The 25640-nt window shown below is 39.2% G+C and overlaps 1 long non-coding RNA gene across 2 annotated transcripts in view; it reads left to right on the top strand.

Annotated features, from left to right (window-relative positions):
* Positions 1-25640, top strand: part of LOC148126876 (uncharacterized) — an 85788-nt gene that overhangs the window by 21978 nt on the left and 38170 nt on the right. Inside the window, exon 2 of one of the 2 annotated variants that reach the window (XR_015741663.1) lies at positions 14222-14326. The exons of the other annotated variant lie outside the window; for it this stretch is intronic. This is a non-coding gene — a long non-coding RNA (uncharacterized LOC148126876). The remainder of the gene's footprint in view (positions 1-14221; positions 14327-25640) is intronic. 2 annotated transcript variants of the gene reach the window in all.

Below are 25640 nucleotides of genomic sequence, written 5' to 3'. Positions count from 1 at the left end.
CATGCAAACAGGTCTAGGTTTAATGAAACATGAATGTTAAATGTTTTAGAAATAAAAGTATAGATCATGTGTCTATGCCATTTTACTCCCTGTGTCATTTTAATGTGTCCCTTACTAGTGATATTCATTCTCAGAATATTAAGACTTATCTGTGTGATACATTTACAAATTATGTCTAGAAATGTGAAGAACCTGCAAAGGAAGAAAGTACAAAAAGAAGTTTGTAATAAGACACAGTGGTGTTCAGCTGTTCACGAAAATCATGCAGAAAGTGCAAGCTGACACTGCATGATTTGAGTAGATCTTTGAATCAAAGCTGATGCCAGTATATTTGCATTTATTTTAAAATACCTGTAATTTATCCCAACAGTAATTTCAGCTGTGAAATACTTGTGTCTAGGGCTATGGGCTGGTATTATCTCAAAGGATAAGTACATGAAACATACTTCATAGCAGATTTTTCTGAAATTGTAGATATTCAACAAAGGTATTAGGCACAAAAACCAGGCTGAAACATGTAAATCCAAATTAACTGATTTATTGCTAAATGCCTATGCACAAGAATCATCTCAACTAACAGACAGCACCTGGTTAGAATTAGATAAGGCTCAATGACAATCAAGGGGAATTAGACTTTGTTTATGGCTATGCAATAACTCTAAGCTGATCCCTCTTTTTATTCTTTCCCCTAACTTTGCCAATTTTTCTCCTACAAATAGGAACTATTTTGCACTATTCCAAAGTGAAGAATTTTACTTCAGCACCATAGACAGCTCCTTTAATTATTTGGTAATCCTCAACAACCACAACTGGGACAAGAATTTCCATTGCTTAAGATGGCAGCTGTAAGAGTCACACCCAATTTCTTGAGTATTTTTGCCACAATTGTTAAGTGAATTACTACAGTTGTTAAGTGACTCATGCAGTCTTTAAGCAAATCCAGCTTCCCCCATTGATTGTGCTTGTCGGAAGCCAGCTGGGGTGGTCACAAATGGTGATCACATGATTCTGAGTTGCTGCAACCATTGTCAATACATGCTGGGTACCAAGCACCTGGATTTTTTTTCACATGACTTTGGGAATGCTGCAATCACAGTAAGTGCGAGGGCCTGTTATAAGATTTTTTTTTTCAGTGCCTTTGTAACTTTGAATTGTTGCTTCATGAATGGTTATAAGTTGAGGCCCACCTATATAGAGTTTTGTTTTTAAAAAGTCTTAATGGTCTTGCATAAATGGTCTTCTCAACCTTCTCCAGTACCCCAAAAATATACAGTATCATAAAATCCCAGCTCAAAGATTGTGGCTATTTTGGTTTGTTGGTGCAAAGCTGACCTACTGACTTATTTAACAAGCCGTGTTTAAATCACAGCTCAGCCTTACGTGGGAATCCATTTCATTGATTTTAGGGCACATTAATACATGTTACTCATGACAAGGAGAAAATAACTAACATTTTAAGGGCATATCGTGTGGAAATTGCTAGCACCATGTTTCCCTGAAAATATGAAGCACCCTGAAAAAAAGCCCTATCATATTTTTGAATGTAGAGGATAAAATTAAGTCCTGACCCCCAAATTAGCCCTAATTAAGGCCCTGCCCACCCCAGACAAAATGAAGGCCATGGGTGACACATGCAAGCAACAGCAAGTGGCGGCAGAAGTGGGCCGGCAGTGGGCTCCTGCTGGATGGGGCTGTTGGTGCTGCTGCCGCAAGGTGAGTCAATAAATAGATCCACCTGAAAAGAAGCCCTAGCCATTTTTGGGGGGGGGTGTCAAAATAAAATAAGACCCAGTCATATTTTCGGGGAAGCACAGGATAGATTGATTTTACTTACTTGGTGTCTTTTTGTGTGTTTGTTTTATTTAGTGTTAGATTCTGAAACTTTTACATTTATCAAGATTTGCTTTATTTAAAGCAACTTAAATTACTCCTTAAAATATTATCAACCTCTCCAATTTTATATTCCCCTGAAATTTAAAATGATGTCTACTCTTTCATATAAGATAAAATATTCCCAAAGCAATCTTGCTAACTATTAGCAGATGAACTGATATTTATGGAAATTATTAGCACTATTAACTATTAGCAGATGAACTGATATCTATGGTAATTGTTAAGCTACTATACCTATGTGGAAATTGCTAATACCATGTTTGAAGTGGGAAATCAATAACAAATAAAAACTTATTTTGAAATGCTGTTCTTCAAATTAATTAACATGGTTAATGCATATTTATTTATTATGATTATTATATACATCAAAGTCAGTAAGAATGTTCTAAATCTGGGCATAACAAATTGAAAAAAAAATTACAAATTAGAAAGGTGGTGTTGTATTTGACAAAATTCATTGAAGTATATAATGTACATATAAAAGTGCCTAAACTTTAATATCTTTTGACACTGTCAAAGCCATTTGCAGTAATATAACTTTTACTGCATATGTTGACTTCATATAAGAGATTTAATGCTCAGCCACCATTTATCTGATTCAAATATGTATTTAGGCAGAGATACAAAATCATAAGAAATATTTCCATTATAGTTATGAGAAGTTTAAAGAAAGATCAAGAACTATATTACATAATGAATCAACACAATATTGGTTCTGCTAAAACAAACAATATTAACATTTCAAACTGAACACAATTCTCTAGAGAGAGATATTTAGGAAAGGAAGCATATCTGTATGCATGGAAAGAAGGGAAAATATATGGAGTTTTGCAAAGACTATCTAACCTCAGACAATGTACCTATTCTGCGTTTCAAAAAAGCTTTTTGGCATTTAATTTTGCTCTTCTAACAAACCCAGAGTTTCTGAATGAGTAAAGCAGTGCGGCCCCTTTCTTTAGCCTCAGGAGTAGCAAACCTGAAGCATCTCCATTTGCCATCTCCATGTTTCCAGATGCTGAAAAAGGATGCTATCTCTAGATTATTTTCCTGCACTGGCTTACTTATTGTGACCAGATTCCTCGCGTAACTACTGCCAATCTTTGATATACTTTGATTGCGTCTTCACTTTTTTGTTTGTTTACAGTAAATTTCTAGACTGCTCAATCTGTCATGATTCCGGACAGTTTACAAAATACAACAATAAAACAGAGAACTACATCAACAAATAGAAAAAGTTTGGAAGAAACCCAAATACCATTCAAAAAACAAAACATTGAACAAATGTCCATTGCCTTTTTTTATTCCAGTGCCTGGGATATACCAGGTTTTAGGAGCTCATTCAAAGAGGGATAGGGTGCAATATTGGGTTTTTAAAAAGTGTTCCAGAGAATGGGTACTGTGACAGAGAAGGCCCAGTTCCTGGGTCTCACAAGAAGACATTGTTTAATTGATGGAACTTGGAGGAAGCCAACTGTATCATAACATATAGGAAGAAATTGTTGGAGAAGCATAATCTGTCAGAGAAGTCCTATTCTATGAGGGAATTTATGAGTGCACCCAAATCAACCAGTGTAGCTCACAAATCAGAAATGTTACATTGGCACACTCAGTGCCTAGAGGTTGTAAGGGCTTGGATGGAGAGAAACTGGTTGCAGCTCAACCCTACCAAGATGGAGCGATTGTGGGGTTTGGACTCTGGAGTCAAAACAATTGAAATCTGGGTGAGGTAAACACTGCCCCACAAATGTCTGGTGCACAGTGTGTGGGGGTGTCTCTTGGACTCACAGTTCCTGCTGGAAAAGCAAGTGGCAGCCATGGCCGGAAAGTATCTCTGCACAAATCCATCTTGTGCATCAAACCCATGAAAGACTGTTGTCCTGTGGTCTCCTCATGAGGAGCAGCCATCCAGAGCACAAGTGGGTGGTCTTCCATTGTCTCCTTATCTAAAGAAATCTCTGTTAAACAAATAATTGCCTCATCACTGTCCAACTATTTACAAAGTCTGCACTACTTGTAACCTTCTCATCACTCCTTATCACCCATCTCCTCCCACTTGTGACTGTACAACTGTAACTTTGTCGCTTGTATCCTTACATTCTATATTGACGGTTTCCTAGTATGATTTGATTGCTTATTGTACCTATGACTATTATTAAGTGTTGTACCTTATGATTCTTGATCCTTGATGAATATATCTTTTCTTTTATGTACATTGAGAGCATTTGCACCAAGACTTGTGTGTCCAATCGCACTTGGCCAATGAAGAATTCTATGCTATCTATTCTATTCTAAAGAACCACTTCTGTAGTATTTGCCACAATCATGGGTCCACTTTCATGGCTATGTCTTCATTTTTCCATGCTTCTCCCAAAAGTCTGATTTCCAGATGCAAATCAAGATGCTGATTATCACCTTTAAAGCCCTGCAGGTCATCCAGCCAGTTTACTTTCAGACCACCTCTCCCTAAGGCATTTGCCCTTCCTACTCATTTAGATAAGGTGGCTGCTCTGTAGCTCCAACATTCAAACCCTGAAAAGCTGGGCTTAACCAGGGCCAGCCCAGAATCAAAAGTGTAGAGTACTGTTACAAAAATGGTACAGCTGGTCCTTGACTTACAACAATTCATTTAGTGACCATTCAAAGTTTCAACAACACTGGGAAAAAAATGACTAATCACCATTTCTCACAACCATTGCAGCATCCCCGTGGTCAGGTGATCAAAATTCAGGTGCTTAGAAGCTGACTCATATTTATGATGATTGCAGTGTCATGGGCTCATATCCTTTTGTGACCTTTTGACAAGCAAAGTCAATGGCCGAAGCCAGATTCACTTAACAACTGTGTTACTAATTTAATAACTGCCCTTAACAACTGTGATTAAGAAAAGTCATAAAATGAGGTAAAGCTCACTTAACAATTTGTCTCACTTAGCAACAGAAATTACCAGTACTTTAATTGTTGCTTGCTTTTTTTAAGAGAAATGAGGCAGAAAGAGAGCAGAAATTCCTGAACTTCCTCCGTTCCCAGTGGAATCCATAACAATAATGGTCAGATCAGGCCATCTTGACTTTTTAATTTACCCAACTATCAGCCAAGTAATCACCAAATAAAAGTTATGAATACAGGGGCAACTAGATAAGCAAGTAAAAAGAAAAACTTTAAAAAGTTTTAGCTACCCAGTTCATCTCAGGATGGAGGCCCAATTACAAAGCTTGAATAATAATTTGGGTCATGGACCCTCACTAAAGAAGCTTTCTTGTTCTTTTGAGTACTATCCAACACCGAAGAGTCTGGGGAGGATAAATGCTGGGATATTGCTCTATCCTCATATCATTGGATATGCTTGTGCTTATGCGATATATGGATGTGTTATGTCTCACCTGGACAAACAAAGTAATAAGTCCAAATTTCCAACTGAAACACAAATAAGCAGGCAAGTCCGGTAATTACAGGGTTAAATTCCTTAATCCAAAAACATTCTTGGCAGTCTCATGCAAGCTGTCTGCCAAGTCCGATAAGGAAGCATAAATCACAAGCTGACGCCACACACAGGATAATTCTGAAGCTTCTCTCGCAAAATAACACGTTGTCCTGAACAAATTCTCAAAGCAAACACACCCACTTTTATTCTCTGTGGGGCGTGTCAGTCCCTCATTTCAGTCTCTAATTCGTCCTTTCCTTTTACATTGCAATTTACACTTTTGCCTGCGCCGTTGCCTCGCATCAAGCCAGCATTCCTCGGCTTGATCCTCAGTCAGAGGCTCTGATATGTTCTCCTGATTATCTGCCGACACCTGAGGCACAATCAGGGGGGGAAGATCCTGCCGAGGAGGAAAGTCCTGGGGAGGAAGGCAATTCCAAATTCTCTAACAAAGCAGGCTCAAACCTCAGAGCCAAATCCTCCTCTTCCTAATTGACCAAGTCCTCAACCTCTGACAAAGCAGGCTCAAACCTCAGAGCTACAACATGGATGTATGCTAACATTTTATATCCTATCCTTTAAGTCTAGCTGGAAGCACAACTAACATTCCAAATGAGAGGAGAGGCAAAGAACATTGCTAGCTTCTTTCCACTTGCTGTTTTGCAATCTCATTATCAATCCTACCATCTTAAATGAGAAATTTATGGATACATTGTTTTGTTGGTTGAGCAAAATAAGGAAACTGTTTCTTACATCAACCAAGACGGTGGAGGTGGGGGCTCCTGCAGGAAACAGATTTCCTCAGCAATATAACAACCAGAATGTATTTGTTTATTGCCTTAAGAGAGTTGTCAATCCCCCTGCCTTTTCTGAAGCCTATGAAAAAGTTCCTTTAATCTTCTGCAATCATAGTCAAACTATTGTCATTGGGTCCCTTTCAAATATATCTTCCTCAGAGTCATACATCCCTTTGAGAGTACCTCAGTTTGACTATACATCTTTTAGGTATATTTGAAGTTTATTCGGAAGGACTACAGGCTCCAGAAAGGACCTGTCCAATCTTTTGACAGGTGCAAGATCATAATAAATGATTCATCCTGCGTTGCTGACTCTCTTTCTTTCTCATGCATTTCTGGGGTTGATGCACAGTAGTTATCTGGCAATCTCTTGCCGTTTCACATAGAGAAAAAAAAGGGGGGGGATAAGTCAAAGTGGAAACAAACTATATGTAAGTTTCTCCTTCCTAGACTATGTATATACCACTAAAATTCTCTCTGTGGATATCTATTTGTGTGTTTGTACCTTCAAGGTAGGCCAAACATTATACTGAAAACAATTTTTGAATCAAGGTACCTAAAATCCACTAAAGAATGTATAAAAATTCAGAACCTATTACTCCTATGGAATTGAAAGTTCCGTGATGTTCAGATCAGTTTTATTCACAAAGTTGTAGTGTTCCTGTGGGCACCTGATTATGATTTCCATCACACCCTGTCAGCTTCCCACAAGCAGGAAAAGCTGGCAGGAAGTTGGATGTTGGTCCCGCTTCCTCTGCTTTTTTGCCTGCCCATCATCCATCTGTTTGGTTAAAAAAAATGGATTTATTATCAAGTTCACTTACAACTACAACTCTTCTTAATCACAGGACTGGCTGGCATTTGGGTAACAAAAAAAAAAAAATAGACTAAAATTTAATGTTCCTTCTGGTCACATCAGACTGCACCACTTTTCTGTCAAATATTGACCTGAACTCTGTCAGAGGCTTGTCTGGTATACCCTAAAATCTTATATCAAAGCAATGTTGTTCAAGCCTTCTCTTTAGCATTCTCTTTCTTTATCCATTGCTTCCTTCTTCTGGATTTTGAACTAAATTCAAGAGTTCAATGACATAAAGATAATGTAGCCAAGTAGTGAAAGGAAATAGCCCAGTGATTAATCACTGCTAGGACTGTGCTGCTGTGGAATTTGTAGTGACACATTTACAAGGGACTAGGCTGCCAAGGAATCTAGCATTAGACCTCAGGGAGCTACTAGAACAAAATGGGAGCTTTGCCACAGTGCAATCATTTACTGAGCCTTCATCCTAAATCAGGTCATTGTTTCACTGTAGTTCAATATCTTAAATAGGGTTTGGCAGTGGTTTTCTAGGGTTTTAGGCAGGAATTCCCCATCCCAGTCCTGCATCTCTACCAGGCTTTATTAGATCCCAAATTCTTATATGCAAAAGATGTGCTGTTCTCAAAGCTCTGCAACCTGATCAGATTATTCTTGGCTCCCTCAAATTGCTTTCAATTTTTTTAAAAAAAAAAATTAGGGACCCCAATGCAAATTGTTAGTCATTTTATAAAGAGGCAAAGAATTGGAATAAAATAATGCAGAATGATAGAATAGAGAGGGGGTCAGTTAAATAATCAAGTCTAGCCTCCTGTTCCCTGCAGGAATCCAAAACTGAAGTATCCAGATAAATGAGTGTCAAGCTTTTGAACACATTCAGTGAAGAGGAATGAAAACCTCACCACTCTGGGTAATTGGTTCAACTATCAGATAACTCTTACTGTTCCATATTAGCCGGCTTGAAGACCTGTATTCCTATTGGTCCAGAAAAGCCGGACTGTGATTGGACGTCTTAAACACCCCTGATTGGCTCGTATAGGGTTTGCCGCAATTGGCTAAAACCAAGCGCGGCAAACTCAAAGAACTGTCATTGGCTGCCTAGCCGCAGCCAGCTCTATAAGAAGAGCTGCCGCGCGCTAGGGTTTTTGTCTCAGAATTCTTCCTGTTAAATAAAGAGCTGTTTGTTCACTACTCAAGCCTCATTCTTATGGGACCCACCGACCATACTTAACACTGGTGATGAGGGTGGGATTCTGAGACAACAAGATTAACCAGCACGTGGCAAACAGCGCAGAGACGACCAGCGAAATGGCCAGCAGCACCGCGCCACCAACTCCATTCAACCCAGTCAGAGAGGACTGGGAGTCCTATATTGATGGATTCCAAATGTTTTTGGAATCCAACAACTTAAAAGATGCCACAGGCAGCAAGAAGGGAGTGGTATTTTTAACGCACTGCGGACCCGCCGTCTTCAAAATGGCCAAGGCACTAGCAAAGCCCACAGATGTCAAGACAATGGATTGGGACAACCTAGCTCCCATCCTCCGAAACCACTACGCTCCAGCCGTACCAACTCTTATCCGAAGGCATGATTTCTATCAATGAGACCAGCACGAGGGCGAGAGCATTGGTGAGTTCGTAGCCGACCTGAGGGACCTGGGAGGTTTGTGTGGATTCGCCAACCTAGACGAGGCCATGCGAGACCGGGTTGTTCTCGGCCTAAAAGACCCAGCACTCCAAAGCAGGCTAATGGCCAAGGGTGATATCTCCCTCACCGACGCCATAGCCGAAGCCACCGTGGCCGAAGCTACCCGCAAATCAGCGGCCTGAATGCAGCGTTCAAACAGAACCGATCGCCAATCAACCAGCGAGGCAACTACCACACCAGAAAAACTCGCAGCCACCACCCACCATGGCGACATCGAATCCCTTTCTGACAGCGAAGAAGAAGAAATTCACAGACTTCAGTCAGAACGCGATCAGCGAGACCGGCGAGGTCATAAGTCGGGGTACCAGTGTGCCGGCTGCGGAGGAAACCACCCGTGTTCTGAATACAAATTCCTGGACACTGTTTGCCGATACTGCGAGAAGCGAGGGCATATCGCCAAAGTGTGCTGCAATAAAAGAAATCTCAGTCCCTGGCGTCGAGGAAACAGCCCAAGAAGGCAAGATGGCACCCCCACCAAAAACCGGGACCGCCAGACTGACAGCCGATGGAGCTGTGACAGCCACAACAAAAGATTCAATGAAGCACCGCGAAGAGAAGAAACACATCAAACAGTTATCATCGCTCACTCTTCACCAATTGATGCACGGAAGATACACATCGAAGTCGGTATCAAAAACCAACCGTGCATCATGGAGGTAGATTCTGGCTCCTACCTCTCCATGGTCTCCTGGTGGACCATAAAGCATTTAATACCCAGCATACGCCGCCAAGAACTAAGTGACCAGAAATTGATTCTGAGAGACTATCAAGGGAACCGTATCCCAGTGGCTGGCATCGGACACTTCAAAATCTCCTTCAAAAACCGCACCAATATTTTACCACTTACAATTGTTGATAAGGACCGCCCCAGCCTACTCGGATTGCAATGGTTCACACCGCTAGGGATCGAGATGGCAAGCATCAATCACACAGATGACAAAGATTGGGAAGCAACACTCGTACGGGACTTCCAAGAGGTCTTCGACGACACTCTAGGCAAGTACAAGGGGTCCCCAATCTCCTTCGATCTTAGCCCTGACATCGCTCCCATCCACCTCAAGCCGTGCCGAGTGCCATTTGCACTCAAGCCTAAGATAGATGAGCAATTAAATAAGCTCATAGCGCAAGGCGTATTAGAACCCATCGACCATGCCCGATGGGAAACACCCATTGTCACCCCCATCAAACCAGATGGCTCCCTGAGAATTTGTGGAGACTACAAGGCCACCCTCAAGCATGCTCTGCAGCAGAGTGCCTACCCCGTGCCAGTAGTCCAGCATCTCCTACACTCACTGCGGGGTGGCAGAATCTTTGCAAAGCTCGACCTGGCACAAGCCTATCAACAACTGCCGGTCGATGCTGAAACTACTGAGGGTCAAACAATCGTGACACATTGAGGGGCATTTAAATGCAACCGACTCCAATTTGGAGTCAGCGTCGCACCTGGCATTTTCCAAAGCCTAATGGAAAGACTGCTGTACAGAATTAAAGGAGTCGTACCCTATTTCGCCGACGTGTTAGTAGCAGCCCCCAATAAAAAACAATTGGAGATAAGACTTGGAGCAGTCCTACAAAAATTTAAAGACTCCGGCCTCAAAGTAAAAAAAGAGAAGTGCCAATTATGTACTGAAAGGGTCGAATTCCTGGGATACCTCCTAGACAAACATGGAATTCACCCTACTGACAAAAAATTAAAAGCCATCAAAGAAGCCCCCAGGCCGAAAAATAAAACGGAACTCCAAGCATTCCTTGGACTCATTAATTTCTATAATATTTTCCTTCTCCAGAAGGCGACCATTGCGGAACCTTTGCATAGGCTCCTGGATAAAAAGGCATCCTGGATCTGAGGACGGCGAGAGGAACACGCTTTTCAACAAATAAAAAACGTTTTGACTTCCGAAGCAGTCCTCATTCAGTATAACAAAACCCTGCCACTGACGGTTACTTGCAATGCATCACCCTTTGGGGTTGGGGCAATCCTTAGCCACACCTTGCCGAATGGAACAGAAGCTCCCGTTGCATTCTTCTCCAGAACCCTGTCCAAGCCAGAGAGGAACTACAGCCAGCTGGACAAAGAAGCCCTAGCCATCGTCTCCGCAGTAAAAAGATTCCACGAATACATTTATGGTAGGACTTTTTCAATTATTATGGACCATAAACCCCTACTTGGCATTTTGGCTGGGTACAAACCCACTCCACATATCCTGTCACCTAGGATGACAAGATGGTCTGAATTTCTTGCCGCTTATAATTACCAATTAATACATCGACTTGGCAAGACTATCTCTCATGCCGATGCTTTAAGCAGATCCCTACTCCCTGACGTGCAAGACGACCCAGCACCCACATTATCAATTTTACAAATAGAAACCATATCCACGTCACCATTGACTGCACAAGACATTGCCCGCGAAACAAGAAGGGACAAACGCTTGGCGCGAGTCCTCAGCTGGGTAGAGAGGGGTTGGCCAGAAACCGAGAAAAATGAACTTTTAAAACCGTTTAAAAACCGGCAAACTGAACTTTTTTCACAAAGGGGGTGTATCCTTTGGGGAGACCAGGTGGTTATACCAGAAACATTACAAAAAAAAGTTTTAAACTTGCTGCACGACGGGCACCCGGGCATTGTACGAATGAAAGCCCTGGCCAGAAGCTACGTTTGGTGGCCAGGAATGGACAAACAAATTGAAACTTGGGTCACCGCTTGCAGCAGATGCCAAGAGACTCGCTCGGCTCCCCCAACAGCTCCTTCGCTAGAATGGGAAACCCCCAGAGGCCCCTGGTGGCACATCCATATTGACTTTGCAGGGCCAACCAAAGGGCATATCTTTTTGATCACTGTTGATGCTTACTCAAATTGGCTCGAAGTAAGCAAAATGAAAACAACCACCATGGAAGCTGTCATCAAGAAATTAAACAAACTTTTTGCCACGCATGGTCTGCCAGATGCGGATAGTATCTGACAATGGACCCCAATTTACCGCAGTGGCCTTCGAGCAATACTTGGCAGACCATGGCATCTGACACGCATTGACATCGCCTGCTCACCCGGCAGCGAATGGGCGAGCTGAATGCATAGTTCAATTCACCAAAAAAACTCTCCAAAAGATTGAACATGGCGACATCCACGAGAAAATCAACAAAATGCTTCTAATGCAACACATCACGCCCAACACAACTACCAACAAGAGCCCAGCTGAATTACTCGTGGGCAGAAGGCTCTGGTCATCCCTAGATCATCTGCACCCTACTTACACTCCAGAGAAACCCCCGGGATCGAGTAGCCGATACCGCGCCTTCAATGTAGGAGACACTGTCTTCGCCAAAAACTTTACCGGGGACCCACTATGGCTTCCTGCAAAAATCATCCAAATCACTGGCCCTCGTTCCTACCGACTTGAGACCACCGACGGGAGGAGTTGGAAACGGCATATTGACCAGCTAAGGTCCAGGCTGGCCACCCTTCCCCTCACAAACTCTAACCAAGGAATCAGAGGGGGAGGGGGGAAACCTCAAACTTAGAAAAAGAACTGGTACCTGCCCAAGCAGAACACCCCACACACACATTAAATAAAAAATCAAACATTAAACCAACAATACTTACCTGCAAACAGGGAACCGTGGCAGACGGGTGCTTCACCTGGAAGCAGCAGCCGGACAAGCTCAACCAGCCCAGAGAATCCAGGCAGGAGCAACAGAGCAAACGACTCGACCAACCTGGATACACCAGGCGGGAGTCGCAGCTTTAGGCCCGGCTCACCCTTCCAGGGGGTTCCATCGAGAAGTTTGAGAGTGACACGGAGCCCGTCTGAACCTGACGACGACCAGAGACATTATGAACCACGCAAGTCAAGTAGGCAGGTCCGTAGACCCGCCTACTTATGTGACTACATCACCCCGCCCCTTGGACGGAACCAAGAGGGGCGGGGTGTTCCATATTAGCCAGCTTGAAGACCTGCATTCCTATTGGTCCAGAAAAGCCGGACCATGATTGGACGCCTTAAACACCCCTGATTGGCTCGTATAGGGTTTGCCGCAATTGGCTAAAACCAAGCGCGGCAAACTCAAAGAACTGTCATTAGCTGCCTAGCCGCGGCCAGCTCTATAAGAAGAGCTGCCGCGTGCTAGGGTTTTTGTCTCAGAATTCTTCCTGTTAAATAAAGAGCTGTTTGTTCACTACTCAAGCCTCATATTATGGGACCCACCGACCATACTTAACACTTACTGTCTTCCTGTAAACCAAATCCATTATTCCATGTGTTGAACTTCCAGATCTCGGACTGGGTCCCAATCATTTTTCTGAATGCACTCCTTCAGGTTTTTGGAAAATGCTATCCTATCACCTTTTTGTCTTCTTGTCTCAGGGATAAACATATCCATTTCCTAGAATATTCTTTTGTTAAAACATACAGCATCTTCTTTCCAATTTTGTAATGTCTCTGAAACTTATTTAAAATGGGATGCCCAGAATTGTACATTTCCATAAATGGAGCGGGGAGTTGTCTGTACTGACTATAATTAAACAATTATTTCCCATGATGTAAAAAATTATTTTGCTAGGCTGACCAGCATCTGAATTTCTTTACTACAGAAGCTAGTCTCTTCCTGCCATTTCTTCCAAGAAAGTCCTTCTGCCATTTAGGCTGCCAGGCCCATGAGATAATCCATCTGTGGGCTTCCCTTTTCAATGCTTATAGTTTTTCAGTCTTGCTATCAATGTAATTAATTCTTTGCTTTCCTATAACTAGCTTGTTCTTCTTCTTCCCATCAACTGCATGGAGCTACTTGTTGCTACACACATGCTTTTTTAAAAAAATGAACATCGGTCTCATGATCAATCATCATGGCACCAGAGGGTTGACAGTATAAATCAGGGTGCTACAGAACCTATAGTTGCCAACATGCTATGACAAAGTGCTTCTCCCACCACTATCTGACATGGCTGATTGGGATGAGATCTTCCCTGTGTTTCTTTTGCTAATTAAACAAATATTTAAATGTTGCCATAATTCTGGCATCTGTGTTCATTTTAGCTCTGAGATCTCCCCAGATGGGTGACTATTTTACATACAGACAGAGACACAGATATGCCGTAATTTAGATATTATACTTTGACTAATGTAGCCTAAAATTGCATTCAACCTTGCATTCAATCAAACTAGTCCCACATGTTTTACCTGTACATGTTATTTCTTTTTCCTACATGAAGAACTTTGCATTTGTCTCTATTAAATTTGGTTTAGTCTTATTTCTCTAACGTATCAAGAACATCTGAAATTTTGTTTCTATCTTCTTGTTTCTATCTTAAGAGCTGTGGTGGCACAGTGGTTAGGATGCAGTACTGCAGGCTACTTCTACTTACTGCCGGTTGCCTGCAATTTGGCAGTTCAAATCTCACCAGGCTCAAGGTTGACTCAGTCTTCCATCTTTCTGAGGTGGGTAAAATGAGGACCCAGATTGTTGGGGGAAATATGCTGACTCTGTAAATCGCTTAGGGAGGGCTGTAAAGCACTGTGAAGCGGTATATAAGTCTAAGTGCTATTGCTAAAGCAGGGCTTCTCAAAACATATGTTTCTGACTTCCAGGAATGTCATGAAAAATTTACAGAGGGATATCAGGGAGTGACTTCCTTTGCCAAACACCTTGATAGATGTTGAATAAAAAGCAACATAATGATACCAGAGGCCTGAGTGAGTTTTTAATATTGCTATTTTGTCATTTAACACCTTGCCTTTTGAAAGAAAAGAAACCACGGCAAGAGATATTACAGAATGTGGGAATGACCTTTGGAGACAGGAGGAAGAGCTGCAAATTAGACAACAGATAAAGAGGGGCCTGAATCCAGAGAAGGACCAGGGGCATGGCAAGCATCTCAGAAGAGCTCCTACCTAGTTCCTTAGACTATTGAGATAAGTAGGGAGAGATGTTCTTCCAGACTTGTAAAATTCTGTTAATATAACCCTACAATAAGATTAGAGTTAATACTTCCAGTCTTCCAAACCTTGCAAGACTGAAAGAGGACACAAGGCTTCTATGCAAACCACCAACAATACCCCTCCCTGACTATATGACCTGACATACTCTGTAGCAGGAACCAAGAGCCAGGGCTGTCCCAATATGGTTATTCTGGGAAAGGGAAAATTAAATACATTTAAATCTGCCAGTGTTTAAGCTGTAGCAATTTAAGAACAGTTTTAAAAGAACTTATGTTAAGGTAAGGAGATACTATTTATTGTTTTGTTTTCTGAATGAATGAAGGTAACTATTGTCCAAAATGAAAATGAAACCCAGATCTCAGGAATGATGTAAGCAAGCTCATCCTTCCCATAAATTTTATGATCATTTTTCATTGAGAAGATATTTTATTATGGTTTGTTGCACAGTCAGCAAATTGTTTAGGTTGGATTTGGCATTTTTGTTCACCTATCAAGTCCTTTCCAAGGACCTGGGATAGGCAGGTGTTGGTGGATGCTGTTCAAGCAGTGTTCCAGTTGTTTTGAGATCATTATTATTGGTGTTATGATGATTATGGATGTCATTTGGGGTTTTTGGGTAATGGAATTTTTATTTTATAAACTTATTTGTTAAAAAGGTCAACATTTACTTATTCAAATTAAATAGTGAACAATAAATGCATTTCTTGCACAATCCTGGGTTTTATTTATTTGCTATGAAGGTCAACATTTACTTATTCAAAATAAATACTGAAAAATAAATAAATTTCTTGCCCTAAGTCCAATGAAATCATTGGGAGGTGGGGAGTCACACAGATGCCTTCTGACATTTTAGAAGTACATAGTATCTTTTAATTCTTATCTTAAAATTTGACAAGCTTTCCACCAGATGTTTATCTAAGTCATTAATTGAGGCATTTAAAAAGTATTAGTGCAATAATAACCTTCTTCATATTTCCCTCCATTTTGATGAAGATTTATTGAAAAGCATTCTTTGTGAAGAGTTTTCAAATAAGTCCGGTATTTTTTCAATAAACATGTCATCCAGTAAACTGGTGATAGAATGTCACGTGATAACTTGGCAAATGTTTTGTTGAAGTTGAGGTATATTATTTTTATAGTATTCATAGAATATATAAAAGATGTTATTTTATTTTTTAAAAATGAATCAAATGAGTAAAACTACTCTTACAAGAGTTGATTTTGAAAAATGCATGCTGATCTCTTGCAATCACTGATTTATTTTATTGCTTAGAGATCAACTGTCTTATGATTTGGTCTAGATTCTAGAATGATCTCATATATTATGTTGGGCTGACTGGTTTGTAATTCCACAAGTCTGCAAACTCAGTCAGAAAAGGCCTATCATTCAGTTACCCACAATGCACAATCAATAAATTCCCCTTGCAATTAATATCTGTTCAGGAAATTAACTTTTGTGGCTGGGAATTGATAGATACCATCTAAGCTCACAGCCATAATACAGCCTTTTAATGACAAAAAGCTCAACCAAGCCTTGTTTCTTAATCTCTTTTTGAATGATCTTTTTATTGTTTTGAAAATATGAAAACATTTTTGATTGGCAAGTGTCTACTGTATTCACTGGGTAAATCTCCTCCTGAGTGAAAGAAGATATTTTAAAGACATTTTTAAGATTTAGAAAATATTATTTTCTGGAATACAACCAAAGGATGCTTAGAGTTAAAAATGCAATATAGATTAAAGATAATTTGTAATCAAAATTTGAAATTAATTATAATATCCTTCCTGCAGGAAGCTGAGGATGTGTACATTCTTTGGTGGTGGGGGGGAATAATGTGATAAATTGGGATTTTGAGGATTGGACATTAGAGGTCACCAAAAAAATAATAACTGCATTGAGAGATATGTGTGAAAAATGATCCAGAAGATACTCTTAAAAATTTCTGTCAATAATGAAATGCTAGATGATATTATCCCAAAGGTGATTTTTTCAAGAGACAACTGGACTTTCTGGTTTTTCTTTGTCTTGGATGAGAAGCAAAATGTCTTCAAATAAAAACCAGTAAGTCCAGTAGCCTCTTGAAAAAGAACCTTTGGGACAACCATGACCTGGATGACTGAGAATCTCCATAGACATTTAGATGATACTATGGAACACAAACAGGTTAATTGGGCAAGGATGGAATTGACTTAAATGTGGACCTTGTAATGAAGCGATGAGTAGGAAATGGAACTAAGTGAACTGAAGCAACAAAGGAATCTGGCTAATGCTGTAATAATTAAAGAGTCATGAATTGTTGTAAATCAAGGATTATCTGCAGGTGGATTTATATAACCAAGTTTTTAAAAAAGAGGTTGTGATTTATGTTATGTTATGTCATGTTATTTATTAATTAAATTTATATGCTATATTTTTCACCAGTAAGGCAACTCTGGTCTTTTTTGTTCTTTTTGGCAATTTGGGCAATTTTCTGATATTTTAAAGGTTTTGCTCTATAGCTAAGAATTCTATTGTATTTCTGAAAATTTATATAGATATTTTTCTGATTAGGATTGGAAGATGATATTTTAACATTTTATTTTTAATGATAAAGAATTATATGGGAAAGATATAGGGGTTATTTGTTATATTGTAAAATGATTAAAATAGTTATGTTATTATTTCTGGTAACATTTACTGTGGGCGTTATTGATGGTATTTCATTGATCAGGTTTGTGAGATTTATTTAAGAATAGAAAAGGAGATATGAATATAAGAAAAAAATTAAGTAGGTTTATTAAATGTGGTTTATAATACTGTAGATATGTGATTATTTCTGGTGCTGATTAGCATGGATGATGAGAATGTTTAGGTATGTTTATAGAGAGTGAAGTGAGATTTGGGGTGAAGAGATTGTTGTATTTTAAGAGGTGGTGATAAGTTGTTAACATTGTATATACTTGCTGGGACAAAGGGAGAAATTACTTCTTTTTCTTTTCTTTTTTCTTCTTTTAATTTTTTCCCTTAATTTTTCCTTTTTCCCTTTCTCTTTTTTTAACCTTTTGTAGTTTGTATTAATTTTTATTTATTATAATCTTTAATAGAACATTTTACAAAAAGAAAACCAAATGACATTTAGCTAGTTTACCTAATGTAGCTCAGTCATATTTGCAGATCTGTCATAGTTATCCATGATGTGGCTATATATAACAAATTTAAATAGAAAGTACATGGTGTCAGGACTGAAAACAAGAATCCGGGGGGCGGGGGCGGAGAGATACCAAAAATGGAAGTGGGCTGGATTAATTCAGTTCAATATTCTGAATATAGCCAAAGCACCGACTATGTACACATTAATCCAATCACTGAGTATTGTCATACAGTAGGTATTAGGTAAGAATTTGTGACACTTAATACCTTTATCTTGCAAGATAAATTCATCTGGTAGATGTTTCCTTGTAAAGACAAGTCACGCAAAGATTTAAAGAAGTTCTTGGAAACAGCTACAGTGTAGAACAATAACTGTTCTTGTACAGCAGAAAGAGATGGGTCATATAACAGATAACAGATAATCAGAGTTGGAAGGGACCTTGTAGGTCATCTTGTCCAATAATGGGGTTATTCCAACACAATTGTTTCCCACTGCCTCAGAAGGGAGACTTGGGCGGTAACCAGATTCTATATAAAGAGCCGCTAATTTCTCTTTAATTTTCTCACCTTTATTACTAATCATCTCACTACAAACATAGTTTATAGCAATATAAATAGGCGCTGTAGCTGAAGGGAATTGTGCAGGCTTTGTCAGGTTTTTAACACCCAAACGTGAAACAGAAGCAATTAAACTCCAAGGGGAAAATGTAACAGCGTGGAACATATAAAAAACTGGGTCATGAATTCACACAGATGGGGAAACAGGAAACAGTGTGAAAACAGAATTTGACTGACTCACCATCAACAATAAATGAGCCACAGGAGTGTTACTATCTAATTCTTTCATTTAATCTACAAGTTCCATAGGTCAAATTCAGTATGGGGATGGTAGAAAAGTTGGAAGTAATGAGATGTAGGAAACACAAGTAGAGCAAAGTCATGCCAAACTCTTAAGCAACTTGCTTATTAGATGAATTTCTTAGATGTGTTTGAATTCAACAGGATATTCCCAGTACCAGTCATTGGTATTTATTCACAGGTATAGCAGTTTCTCTTTCTTTATGCAGCCAGCCAAAGTCTTTGCCCTAAAGTATATGAGATGTACTGAAAATAGTTCACTTGCTAAATTTCTCATACCCTTTACGCCAATCACTCCAATGACTTCGGCTAAAGAAAACACTGTGAGAATAGAATTTTTTGGGGGGGAATCCTTTTGTCTAAGGGTCCTGCCAAAGACATGAAGAGGACATAGTTCTTGGAGCCACCTTATTCTAGGACATTTAGCCCTCACAATCTAATAAAGGGTAAGGATACCCCCAGAAGTTCATCTTGAATAGTGCAAGTATGGAGTGATGCTTGCTGGAATATGGGTTATTGTACCTTAATCTAATTGAAGTTTGTAGACAGTGTAGGTCAGAGGTGTCAAACACAATTTCATTGAGGGCCCCATCAGGGTTGTTTTTAACCTCAGAAGGCCGGGGGGTGGGGCATGGCCATGGTGGGCATAGAAGGAGGTGTGGCCATGGTGACCATTGACATTATGGTGACCAAGTGCTAAGGCAGGACTTCCCTGAGACCCTCACTCACTCTCATAATCTCCTTCCTTTTCTTCTTTTTCTTTTCCCCTTCAGTCTTCTTTCTTCTTCCTTCCTCTCTTTCCTTATTTTTCCTTCCTTGCTCTCTTCCCATCTTTCTTTCTTTCTCTTTGTCTCTCCCCCTTCCTGTTCTCCTTTCCTGTTCCTTCTTGCATGCTCAAATGCAAAAGGGGAAACATTTCTTCTTTTGTTTTGTTTTTGGTCTTGATAGTCCCCTGCCAGCAAAAATGGAGCTTGGGGAATGCATGCTGCCCCCCATGCTACATTTTTGGCCTGGATGGCCCCCTGCAGCCCTCTGCCAGTGAAAACAGAGCCCTCCATTTTCACTAGCTGTTTCCAGGCCAGCCCCATGGGTTCTAAGCACTCCTCAGGCCAATTCTGGCCTGTAGGCCTTGAGTTTGTCACCCTAGTCTAGGTAGCTATCCTCACAAACAGTTCTATGTACAAGTAAAGCGGATGGGTTATTTTTCATTACACATCTTTCAAATTCTAACCAAGAAATGAGAATTCCATTTGATTCTTATACATCAAATGACTATTACTTTAGCCATCAAGGGCTTCCTAACTAGGGTCTCTCACTGAATTAGACCTCTATAATCCACATTCATGGTCAATGAAAATTGTCCAACATATTAAAAGGCACCAATTTGAGGAAGAGAAAAATATATCCACTTCTAAATATATAAAGGCACCTGATGACTCTCTATGAGTATTCAATGAAGGCCACTTTCTGTAGAATTTCAGTGGCTCTATTATATGGCTGTTGCACCTTGGTACCAGTTATATTCAGATGAGGTGAATAGAAAAATATTTACTGTTCTAGGGAAGGCAGGCATGAAATTTAAGTTGCTTACTCTGTTTGTATAAATGTCGGATGTAAGGGATTTCTTATACAAATGTTTACTCTAGTTATTTTCTTTGTGGAAATGTTCATCTAGCCTCAGTAATAGGAAGGAAAAGATTGTATGCAAGTGAATCCTTATGAATCCGGCTTAATAATTATACTGCTTTAATATTAATATGATTCCACAGAGCAAGTATTTCATTCAGTTTGAATTCTAAGATAATCATACCATCTCTGTAATGTTGCAGAAAGTTAATTGTGCCAAGTTCATTGGTGATGAGAATCATCTTTCTTTCTGGGAAAAAAAACCAAATGACTTCTGGGAGAAGTACAATTCAGTGAATATAATATTTAATCAACATGAATGAGTGTGGCTAAAGCCAGGTATTATTTCCCTTTTCATATAATGACTTCAATGGACTCCATCTGGCCTATGCAAAATATTAGCTGTGTTAACTCTAAAGTTTATAGGATAAAATTGCATATTACTGGTTGTGAAATAATATACAGTTGTATAATTAAACGTACTTATCTGGCGCATGCTTTGGTAAATTGAGGTTGTGAGTGTGTAGCTTCTAATGTGTCTTTTTCCTCTACATAGGAACATGTAGGGTTGCAATAAGGAAAGTCATAAATGTATTTTGAAAAAGCAAACATAGAAGAATATGGTATGTTTTATAGAGGAGATCCTTTCATCTTATATTTTTAAAGCTTCCTATTGGAGCCAGGTGTTTGTAACAAAGCTCTTTGGTTCAAACTAAAAATACAAAGTTGCATGCAAATGCCTATGTAAACAGAGCAGAAGATCAACAGGCTTAAAAATTATAGCCTTCATCACTATAGCCTTCACTTTTAAGGAATTTACATCAAGAGGCACGGCTATAAATATATGCTGATACAGAACATAGAACATAGAATAATAATGTTGGAAAGGATCTTTGAGGTCTTCTAGTCCAGTCCCTGCCAAGTAGGAGAAGCTATAACATTTCAGACAAATGGTTGCCCAGTCTCTTTTGGAAAGCCTCCAGTGATTAAGCACCCACAACTTCTGAAGGCAAGCTATTCCATTGGTTGATTTCTACATTTCAAGTAGAAACATAATCAAATGACATGTCTTTCATTTCAAAGGAGTCTAGTTTTCTTTCAAGAGTTTCAGTCTTTAGCTGATTCTTAGCAAAAGTATATAGCAGATTATCCTTCTCATGCTACTTCCCAGAAGGAGGTAACAATTTAAACATGTTCCTTCCACCATTTCTGATTTGCCGCAAAGTACTTTTTCTTCCAAAAGAGGGGAGGGGGCACACAGTCTCAAATCTGAGAATTGAATAGCATCTTCCTGGAAACGAAATCTTATTAGATGACTCTACCACAAGAGTTCTGAGGATCATCTAGTTAGGTGCTTCTCCTTTAAATAATCCTATTAGCAATAATTAGTTATATTATTTTGAGTGTTGAATCAAAACCCAGAAGACCCAACCATAGAAGATGCTGGAATTTCAGTGACATCCGCATGGATGGTCCTTGTTAAATGATTGGATTGATTTTAAAGGTTAGTTAGCCCAACTAGGTAGGCCAGACTAGAAAATAATCCACAGGAAGATTAGAAATACCTTTATTGAAATTGGCTACAGTAACAGAATTTTACAAGTCTTCTTATACTACAGTGAATCAGGGAGGCATCTGTCTGGTGACTTTTGAATATTATCTTGTCTCTTAGGGTATAAAACATGCTTTAAAGCCCTTTTCCTAGGTAACAATTCCTGCATGTTTTTATGAAAGACATCTTGCTTACACTCTACACCCAAATTCCAAGCAACTCTGGACAGCCTATACTTTTTAAAAACAGCAAATATATATATATATATATATATATATATATATATATATATATATATATATATATATATATATATATATATATATATATATATATATATATAGAAAATCATTGAGAAAAACTTAACACAAAAATAAAAATTATTCCCATCCTACAGGGAATCATCTTACCAGACACTTAAGAGAACAATCAGGTTTTCAAAGATTTTTGCAATACCATAAGGATCTCTTAGAAAATACCAGGGGAGGGGCCAGAGGAGGGGCCTTGTATTTACTTAGTGACAAGGTGCCTATACAATATACAACCATCCTGATGGCCTCCTGCCTTTGAGTTAAATCCTTTGATGGGACTTCATGTCCGTGGAGTTTAGATTGGGAAACACGGACAAGTGAAAAACAATAGGAACACAAGTAGCCAAACAATAGCATCATCTGTAATGCCTACCACCACCTCCGAATGTAGGAGATAAAGGCAGGTTAACCAATTCTGATTTAGAGCCTCTCTATATCAGCTTTTTAATTACAGACTTAAAATTGCTTGTCATCATTGACTGAGCATATGTACATCCAAGAGATTTTCTGACTTGCTGTCTGCAGTGGAGAAAACCATAGACATTGGTCCTATCAGACTTTGGGTCCTAATAGTTAATCAATATCAAATCTCAGTATTCTGATTTTTTTTAAATATACAGATTAATTATGCTGTGGGATCTCATTGGAGAAATTTTCCGTTTTGTAAAGATCTATGTGTAGAAAATGTCACTAATTGGGAAATATTACCAATCTCTTTATACTGTGTCACCTGTAAAGTCATGGAATCAATTATTAACCAATCCATAATCCTCCACTTAGAGACAACCTACTTTCTAACAAACAATTTGGTTTCAGAAAAAAGCTATCCTGTAATCTGCAACTCTCACACTGCAAAAACATAAGGACTACACAACTTGATCAGGGCAAAGCAATAGACACAATCTACATAGACTTCTGTAAAGACTTTGATTCAGTGGTACATGACAAACTACTCCTAAAGCTAAAATCTTATGGTATCTCTGGACACCTGCATAACTGGAAAGAAGCATTCCTGTCAAACAGACAACAAATGGTCAAAATTGGGAGCGTCCTATCAAATTCTGTACCTGTCAACAGTGGTATCCGCCAAGGCAGTATTCTAGGACCAACTCTCTTCATACTCTACATAAATGACCTCTGTGATCATATTAAGAGCAACTGTGTTCTCTTCACTGATGATGTAAAATAAAGTGAGTGCCATACCAAGTGCATTAATCAAACAGGTGGCAAGAAAGTAGGGGCAGGCAGGCACAACACAGGTTATGGAGGCAGTAAACAGTGTCAGACGTAAAGATCTCAAGTGCCTATATACAAATGTACAAAATCTGGGAAACAAACAGGGTGAACTCGAACTACAAATACATGAAGATAAATATGGTATAGTTGGAATAACAGAAACTTGGTGGGATGAAACCCATGACTGGAACATACTGGTAGAAGGATACAAACTATTCAAAAAAAACCAGACCCCATAAAAGAGGAGGTGGAGTTGCACTGTATGTAAAGGACCACTATATTGCTACAGAAATGCATGAAACCAAAGATGAAAACCTCCTAGAATGCATATGGGTCAATATAAAAGAAAAAAAGAATGACATGGCCATAGGTCATAGGCCGCCCAATCAAGCAGAAAAAATAGATGTCCTTTTTGCCAGCCAACTAATAAACATATGCAGGAAACACACAACAATAGTAATGGGAGACTTATCCTGATATCAATTGGAAAACTGAATCTTCACCAAGTGAGAAATCAAATAAGTTCCTAACTAACCTAGCTGACAACCTTGTTGTCCAAAAGGTAGAGGGTGAAGCTAGAGGGACAGCCATACTGGATTTAATTCTTCAAACAGAGAAGAAGTGATGGAGTTGAAACTGCAGGAACCTTGGGTGAGAGTGACCATGTCATACTAGAATTCAACATAACACAAACACAAGCAACAGAATATAATGACACCAGAGTCTTGGATTTTAAAAGAGCTGATTTCAATAAATTCAGAGAGAACTTGGGAAAGATTGCATGGATGAAAATCCTAAAGGGGAAAACAACTCAAGAATCTTGGGAAACTCTAAAAAGTATGATCATAGAAGCCCAGACCAGCACAATACCACTGAGAAAGAAAAACAAGAAATCCAAGAAGAAACCAGCATGGCTGCACAAAGATCTCTCTGGCAAATTGAAAGAAAAAAAGCACAAGTACAAAAAATGGAAAGAAGGACATACAACTAAGGCGGAATATCAGCAGATAGCCAGAATCTGCAAAGACGAAGTCAGGATAGCAAAGGCTCAGAATGAACAAAGACTTGCAACAAAAGTCAAAGATAATTAAAAAAAGTTCTTCCAACATATAAATAACAAGAAAAAAATCAAGGAAACAGTTGGTCCACTAAAAAGAGAAGATGGCAAGGGAGTAACAGGAAATAGAGAGAAAACAGAACTGCTTAACTCATTCTTTGCATTCGTCTTCACGCAAAAAGAAACCATAGCTCAACCACCAAAAACATAACTGTAAGAGACAGATCAGAAATAAAAGTTCAAATAAGCAAAAAATTAGTAAGAGAACACCTGTCTGATCTTGATGAAAGCAAATCATCGGGACATGATGGATTACATCCCAGAGTTTTAAAGGAGCTGGCAGAGGTCATCTCAGAACCACTGCATCATATCTTTCAAAAATCCTGGAGCACCGGGGAACTACCAGAGGATTGGAAAAGAGCTGATGTGGTTCTCATCTTCAAAAAGGGGGGAAAGATGAAATATAGGGATACAAACAAGGGGAAACTGCTTAGGGATGATGGTCATTGACAAAACAGTGGCTGCAATCTTTGATTGATGAGCTAATTAACATCTATTGTAATAGTAAATCTTGGTCTTCTTTAATCTATGAATAATAGCATTCCATCAAATTATTACAGTTTAGCCATCTTTCAACAAAACCAGTCTTACTAAATATAATTAAATGTACTAAATTTTACTAATTTAGTAAACATTAACATGTAAACATGGAAATTCGTGGGGTGATTTCGCTCTTATTTAAAGTGTAGTTGTATGTACAGTGTTGCTGTGGGGATAAAATGAAAATGGATGCCCATGGGAGCTTCCATGAGTTTTGTTCTTCAGCTTCTGTGTTGAAGGATGAATTCAGGGCCGAATGGTAAACAGAATGGCTAAAACATACCACCTTGTTGAGGCAGTGAGAAGTCTTTGTTGGCCATGGACAAGTAGATCAGTAATTCCTGCAAATGAAAAATGGGAGAACTGTATATTCTTTCCCATGAGAACTGCTTTATATGTGGTATTAGCATTGTGGAATGACATGGCCTCACAGGGGAAAATGAAAATACTTTTACATATAGTGACATTTATATATCAAGGTTTTCTCTTAATCAGAAGTCACATGCTTTGGGTAAGAATTACCACATGAACTTTAAAATTAAATCTGGCTAGAATATATATGAATACAAAAAATGAACTTAACATAGCTTGCAAACTCTATGTACTTTTCAAGGAAAAATGTATTTGGCACTATATCTGAGTGTAGCCCAGTTCTTTGGCTTTATTGTGATTTTCAAAAAGAACAAAAAAGAATAGGC

The sequence above is a fragment of the Pseudonaja textilis genome, chromosome 2 (genome assembly GCF_049901715.1).
Source record: "Pseudonaja textilis isolate UNSWEBS1 chromosome 2, rPseTex1.2, whole genome shotgun sequence".
NCBI lineage: Eukaryota > Metazoa > Chordata > Lepidosauria > Squamata > Elapidae > Pseudonaja > Pseudonaja textilis.
This window is presented reverse-complemented; position numbering and strand designations above follow the sequence as displayed.